The sequence below is a fragment of the Petaurus breviceps genome, unplaced genomic scaffold (genome assembly GCF_028583685.1).
Source record: "Petaurus breviceps papuanus isolate PSGF00001 unplaced genomic scaffold, PetGlider_PUasm1.0 90804, whole genome shotgun sequence".
NCBI lineage: Eukaryota > Metazoa > Chordata > Mammalia > Diprotodontia > Petauridae > Petaurus > Petaurus breviceps.
The window spans coordinates 16,403,354-16,411,145 of NW_027187348.1; the positions used below are offsets into that span (position 1 = coordinate 16,403,354).

The 7,792-nt window shown below is 38.4% G+C and overlaps 1 pseudogene; it reads right to left on the reverse strand.

Annotated features, from left to right (window-relative positions):
• Positions 1-4,858: 4,858 nt before the first annotated feature.
• Positions 4,859-5,862, reverse strand: LOC138147734 (polycomb group RING finger protein 1 pseudogene; annotated as a pseudogene).
• Between the last annotated feature and the right edge of the window lie 1,930 nt (positions 5,863-7,792).

Sequence of the window (7,792 nt, forward strand, 5' to 3'; positions counted from 1 at the left end):
AGCATAATATATTGTGCTCCAGCCTTTTTTCTTTACCCTGTGAGTATTCCCTTGTTTCAGATGTGGTTCTTATAGATAGAATTTTGTAGGATTATGACTTTTATTCCATTTTGCTATCCACTTCCTTATTGTGGGAGAGTTAATTCCATTCACATTCACAGTTATGATTGCTATCTGTGTCTTTTCCTCCATCCTATTCACTCCACTGTTTATGTTTTTGTTTCTTCCTTCTCCCTTCCCCCTCTTAAGATTTTTCTTTTTGACTACTGCCTCCCTCAGTATCTCCTTCCTGTGATTCCCTTTCTTTATCTACCCTTTCCCACGACAACTATTTCCCTCCATTCTAACCCCACTTTTTATCATCCCCTTACCCTTCTTACTGCCTGTAGGGCACATTGGGTTTTTATACGTATTTGTGTATGTTACTCCCTCTTTGACCCCAATCTAATGAGAATAAATTTCATACAATGATCATTCCCTTCATCCTTTCCCTCTATTTTAATGAGCTTTTGTTTCTTTTTGAATTAGAATCTTAAACTTATTCTTATAAGGTTGCTCCCTCTTTGAGCCAGAACCAAATAAGAATAAAGTTCATATGATGTTTATCTCCCTCCCTCCTTCCCCTCTACTGTAGTATGTTTTTATGCCTCTTCTTGTGGCATAATTTACCTTTTCCTACCTCATCCTTTCCTTTTCTCCCACTACAATCCCTTTGAATCGCTTAATAAGGTTTCTATTAAAGCATCAGATTAGTTTATTTATACCCATGCCCTCTATCTATGTATATCCCTTTTAAATTTCATAGTAATCATATAAATTTCAATACTGACAGATATCAGCTTATCATATAGGGATGAAAACAGTTGCTTTTATTTAATCCCAAGTTATGTGCATGTGTGTGAGTGTGTATTTTCCTTGTTTACCTTTTTATGTCTTTCTTGAGTCTTGTAATTGGAGATGTAATTTTCCATTCAGCTCTGGCTTTTTCATCAGGAAAGTCTGGAAAACCCTTATTTCATTAAGTTACCATCTCCTTGCTTGAAAGATTATGCTTGCTTTTCCAGGTAGTTGATACTTGGTTGCAGTCCTAGCTCTTTTGCCTTATGAAATATCAAATTCCAATCCCTCTGGTTTTTAATGTAGAAGCTACCAGATCCTGTGTAGATCCTGGCTGTAGTTCCACAGTATTTGAATTGTTTCTTTTCTGCTGCTTGCAGTATTTTCTCCTTGAACTTGTAATTCTGTAATTTGGCTACTATATTTCTTGGAATTTTCAATTGGGGAACTCTTTCAGGAGGAATCTGGTGAATTATTTCAGTAACTATTTTACCCTCTGACTCTGGGACTTCAGGACAGTTTTCTTTGACAATTTCTTGGAGGATGTTGTCCAGGCTGCTTTTTTCATCATGGCTTTCCGGTAGAATAATAATTTTTAGATGATCACTTCCGGATCTTTTCTGCAGGTCAGTTGTTTTTTCCTGTGAGATATTTTACACTTTCTTCTAATTTTTCAATCTTCCTGCTTTGTTTGATTGACTCTTGATGCATCATAGAGTCCTTACCTTTGATTTGATTGATTCTAAATTTTAGTGAATTATTTTCCTCAGTTTGTTTTTGAAGCTCCTTTTTTAGGGAGATATTTTCCCCAGTTAGATTTTGAACCTCTTCTCCCAGTTCACAAATTTTACCTTTTAGGAATTTGTTTTCTTCAGTGAGATTTTTTCCAATTTGGTCACTATAGATTTAAATTTATCTTCTACCTCCCTAATTTGGTTTTTAACATCTTTCTTGAGGTACTGCAAGAATGCTTTTTGGGCTTAGACCTGCTTATATTTCTTCTGTGGTCTCAGGTGTGATTACAGAGTCCATGTTGTCCTCTGTATTTGGTTGTTCTCGCTTGCTATAATAAGATTGCATTGATTTTCTTGCTTTTCCCTTTCCAGCTTCCTTCTTCCCCATTGTGATTTCCTATTTCCTGATTTCTCAGCCTGGGAGCTAAGGGCTTGGTTGTTGACTTTGTGTGCTGTAGCCTCTAGGTGTCTACAGTTAGTCCAAGCTCAGGACTCTCATTGTTTCCCATGAATTAGGGAGGGGTGGTGTGGCTACTTCAGATTTATACCTCTATGCACCTTTGCTATAGCTCAAGCAGACTCAGCAGCTGTCAGACAGCAGAGCTGCTATCTGCAGATTCCCCTGGTGGTGCTTAGGCTGACCACAGCTTGTGGTCTTAGTGCTCGCTGGCTCCACCACCCTGGGCTTTGGGAGCTCCTGCTGGTCAACTGAGGTGGGGCTTGTTGGGACCCTCCTTCAATTTAGACTCCTTACTGTCACAGTTACAGACTTTCTCAGTGATTACTAAGTCTGAGGCTATTTCCACTATTTCAGGATTTTATTCTCTGTGGGACATCTGTCTCTGGGTTTTCTGGGTCAGAGTGTGAATTGAAGCAGCTAGGGTTTATTCTGCCATCTTGGCTTCTGGAAATTCAGGTAGGTGATTTTTAAACTTCTAGGCTGTGGACTGATATCCCCAGGAGAAGCTTGCTGCTGTGGGACCTGTGCTTTCTCTTACCCAGCTACAACTGATCCTCTGTCCTGCAGTAAGAAAACTGCAAATCACTCTTGGGGTGGGTGAGTCTGCTGGCTGGGGCTCCTTCTCACTCTGATGTATTCTGCTCTGAGGTCTGTGCTGGTGCAACCCTCACATGCTCTGCATTCCCCCTGCCCGGATCTACATGTGCACTTTCCTGGGCTGGGAATCTGCCACATCCTTCTCCCAATGAATTCTTTCACTCTAAAATACATTCAGATTCACTTTTTAAAGTTTAGTGATGGAATTCATGGAGTAGCTTAGAAATGTTCCTGCTTCTGTTCTGACATCTTGGCTCCCTATAAGAAATATTGTTTTAAAGAAAAAAAAAGAGTAAAAAAAAAACTTAATACTTTGTAAAAAAAAAATCTCATTATATAAAATACTCCATGCTTTTGGATATCTGCCCCTACAAAGGATTTGTGTGGTGATTCCTTGAAATGAAAATTTTTAAGTAATAATTCTGTCATTTATATATACATAGGTTTTTATCTGCAGATACATACATATACATATATATATATGTAAACTATGTGTGTTCACATGTATGTGTGCAAACACATTTTCACAAAATATATAGAAAAAATTGCTGGTGAAATATACGAATAAAATATATCAATAAAACATAAAAAATGTTGTCTAGCTGTAAACTAAAGAGAAATACCTACCCCATGGCAGTATTCTATCATATTTCTCAAAAGTAGTTTAATATAAGGTAATGTCTTTATTTAAACAATATTATCAGACAATGCTACACATTCTAAAAGTAAAATTCATATTCACTTAGAAAATCTGAAATAAATACTGGAATGAAAAGATATCTCTATTAACTGAATTGAAATGACTTAAAGTAGTATGGGGGAAAGTAAATTTAATTTAGCAATAAACCATGTTATACTAATATGACAATTTATTAATTATTTCTTTCATTTTTCTCCTTGGAGTATAATTTATAGTCTCATAACTGGGTGAGATTTTTCATATAAAACTTCTTTGAGACAATGTTTTTATATACAGTGGAACTCTAAAAATGTGTTAACTCCTTAGTTCTACTTTGTTATTCTATACTTCTTTTAGTTGTATTAAAGAAAATTCCATGTAGGTCTAAGTAGGAAAAACTGAGGGTGGATGTTTGGAAGAGAAGTGGCACAAAGATCAGTTAACCTGAGACAGGTATAATCATATTAAACTGGGAGAGGAGAGAACTGCCCCTTAGACTGCTCTCTCCCAGAGTTCTCCCAATATCCTTTAGCTTAAATAGGTAAACATAGTCCCAGAAAGAAAACATACATTTCGTCATCTATCAATGTCCTGTGACAAAATCTCTTTTCCTCAACCTACTATGGGTTTCTGAATAAGTGACCTGAGTAGTTATGATTTTGAATGATATCTTTTGGACCCTTAAATTATCAAGATTCTAAGACTTGTGTATGTATGTGTGTACATGCATGTGCACATGTATACATGTACATGTTGGAATGTGTGTATGGGGGAGTATGTTTACTTAGTTTCAGTTGGTGATGTTTCAGCTGTGGATATGACAATAACTTGACATTTAACAGTAGGTTGATTATAAACCTTGAAATATTTTCTAGTCTTTATTTAAACTTTTCCACTAAAATTCTACATAAATTCTCCATCTTGAATCCTTGGTTATGCCAGTGGAATATGTTCTGCAAAGCTAGACAATTTTAAGAATAGGAGAGACAATCAAATATGTATCTCTTCCCTAAAGATAAAGTTTTCTGAATTTGGAGTTGCTCAGTCCTAGTTTGACATGATAAATATTTTGGTCATAGAAGACTTGAAAACCAGTTGCTAAATCATTAAGATACTCTGATGTGTGTTGCTGGTGGTAAAGTCTGACTGGTGACATCTGAAATCTTTGACTTATTGATGTACTATTGATGTATTATTGAGTTACTGGTGTTCATAGAGGCAACTTTCACCTAAGCTTTCTAAGAAAATGTTACATGAATTCCACAGGAGACAGTTGCTCCAAAATTTTACTATTAGTATACTTAACTTTTTTTTTTCCTTTTGCTTTTTGGAGGGGGGAAAGGCAGGGCAATTGGGGTTAAGTGTCTTACCCAAGGCCACATGGCTAGTAAGTGTTAAGTATCTGAGGCCATATTTGAACTCAGGTCCTCCTGGGACTCCAGGGCGAGTTCTCTGTTCACTGGGCCACTTAGCCACCTCAAGCTTTTTTATTTTTCTTCCCAATTTTTGCACACTTGTACCGATTGTATAACTGTCTGCTTCTAATTTTATTTGTTTTTTTTTTTCTTTTTCAGCTTTTATTTCAAAAATAAAGCCGCTGTGGGTCTCACATAAATATCTGGGGTGGGGGAGGGAGGCCAGCTTCTACCTCCCTTTTTCCTTCACACTGTAATGCAGGAGCAGGGGTGCGGGCTTGCCAAACCATCGAGAAAGCCAAAGCTGTTTCATGGTCATGTGATCTGGGAGGACTTCATTATCAAAGAAGAGTTGTACATGCTGGGGGTTCAGCATCAGACGTCTGTCTACACAGGACCCTCCGGAGATGCCGAACCTCAGCTCGGACAGAACAACGGACGAATTTGTGCTGTAAAATGCTTTTATTTTTGTCTTCGCCAGAGCTTAATTTTTCTAGGCAAAAGGCTGAGCTGCTCATCATAGCGGTAATAGTGGGCTTTTGAATGGTCAAAGCTGTTGCAGGGGAGGACAAGGGTACCCGGGGCTGGTTCTTCCCCAGAGGGTTGGGTAACTCGGTCCAGGCCACGTGACTGATAGAATTCTCGTATCCTTTTCTCTTCACTGTCCTGCAGGCCCGGAACCAGCTTGTACACGATGTCCTGCATGAACCGGTCCAGTTTGAGGTTGAGCAGCGGTTGTGTCTCGTGAATCTTTATGTTGCACATGGGGCAGTATTTGCTGGTCTGCAGGTACTTGACTATGCAACTCTTACAGAAGGTGTGCAGACATTTCCGTGATGGTCATGGCATCCACGAAGTAGCCGGCGTACAGACAACAGACGATATGCTCGTTCAGGTCCTTGATCTTCACTCGGACTTACTCCTGCAGCCAAACTAACCATCACTGACTTTCTAAATGACCACCCAGACACCCCGACAGGAGGCAGTCCAACAACGACCTCCTCTTCTCTGTCGTCCCCTCGACCCTCCATCAGACCCCTGAGAACTAGGGGGATGGGAAGGGGGTGCTCCACACCCGGATTGAGCACCCCCCCCTCCACCTCCGCCCAGCAGGGGGCTCCGCACGCAACCCCGACTCTTGGCGCATGGAGGGGGGCGAGGGAGGGGGTCGCGGCACGCATGCGTCCTTAATTTTATTTGTTTACAATCTCTATAAGCAATGTTACAAGGAATTATGGTTTATTGATTCATTTTAAATGAATTTCAATTTCAGATTGAAACTGAAAGTTTGTATTTTCTTATTTTTATTTTTGTGTTCCTTATAATAATTACAATAAGACTTTACTTAGAATTTGGCCAAATATGACTATTTTTGACATGGCCTTTCTTTGGCAACATAATTTCTCTAATATTGTATATATCTTTCAAAATATTTTAGTAACAGTGAAAGGTACATAACCTTATCTTACATGGCTTTTGCAAAAACTTTGAAGCTTTTAAAATATTTCAAGTTATGTCCACATAATGCTGAAAAGTGATATATTCAGTAAACCAATCAATTTCTCAATCTAGACCCCACAATCGCTCCATTAAAATATTTTAACTATTTTTCTTTGTTTCTTTACTAAAGTTTGGTGCAGGTGTTTAATTTTAATCTTCTTTTCTTGAGGATTAAATTAAATTCTAATTGATTTTAAAATGCCCACCACAATTCCTGCATGGCTTATTTAATTTCTTAAAGTCTCCTTTTTCTGCTTCTCCCAATACTTGTCACAATAGGAGTTAATCAGGACATAGTGTAGCAGCAAGCTCCCTAGCATATGCAGGATGGCTGCTAGTGCAGTTTCTTAGATATGCTTTTGTATAGGAAAGCAACTCAAAATGGGTTAACAGTCTTACTTTAATCAATCAAACATATATCATTCACTTAGTTCAGGGGAAAAAGTCAGCACCCTGAACTTCATAGAATACAAGCAGAAGTTACAATAGAAAATAACACAATTCAGCAGACAGGGCTTCCGGGTGTCTGACCATTACATCCATACCTAGAGAGTTACCAGAGAGGGAAGCACCAACATCTGGGCATTCAAAGCCGGAGGGGGCTCAACGGCTGCCCTGAGTCTCTTCTGGCCAAATCACACAACTTTTCCCAAAAGTGAGCCCCAAAGGAAAACCTCAGGGTATATATAGCCTTCTCCTGGGTCAGAGAATGTCACAGCCCTCTTCACACACTGCCCAATCCCAAAGTAACAAGGTGTGCGCATTCCTGAAAAACAAGCTTCCCGCCACAGGCTCCATGTGACTACATTCAGCCTGTTAGGGGGCAGAGTATATTTTCAAATCAGGGAATGTTCTCAGATTCACTTAAACCTATCAAGGGGCCAAGGGGCAGGGAAGATCTTCAGATTCCCATTACACACAGGCAGTTGTGTTGTTTAGGGAACAGGAGAATAAGGGAGCAGGAAAAATGGTAGGTAGGATAAAGAGAGCAAGCTACTCAAACCTGTTGTTTTCCACCTTAACACCTTGCTTATGAAGAGAACATATATGCTATTGGAGTTTATGAAAACCTTCTTCATTTAGGGACCACCTCTTATTCATAGAAGAAAAAAACGATTGTCATAGAAAGGGGATAACAGTGTGTGGACTAAGAGGTTGTATATAATGTTGCATAGAAATGAAGAAAATGAAGGGGGAAGTTAATGCTTTCACAGGATGATTGAATCACCCTTTGTGAGTAAGTTAACTAGGATGGGAAACATAAATCTAAAGTAAAAGGCAAAGATTTATTGGATGTCCAGTAAAGCTACAAAATCTTATGGTAGATTACATGAATTATTTTTCCTGCTAAACACAGAAGTTAACGTAGTGAGACTAATAATATGCACCATACATAATCAAAAATTGAAAGAAAAAATAGAATCTGAAATACTCCCTATCAGAACCAAGCTAAAGAATTCATTTTATAAAAAAAATACTTTATATTTTAAAGTGTCATTACTATTGGGCAAATCCTTTGTAGTTTGTCTCACTTGGAATGAAATATTAACATCCAAGGAAACATTTGAGA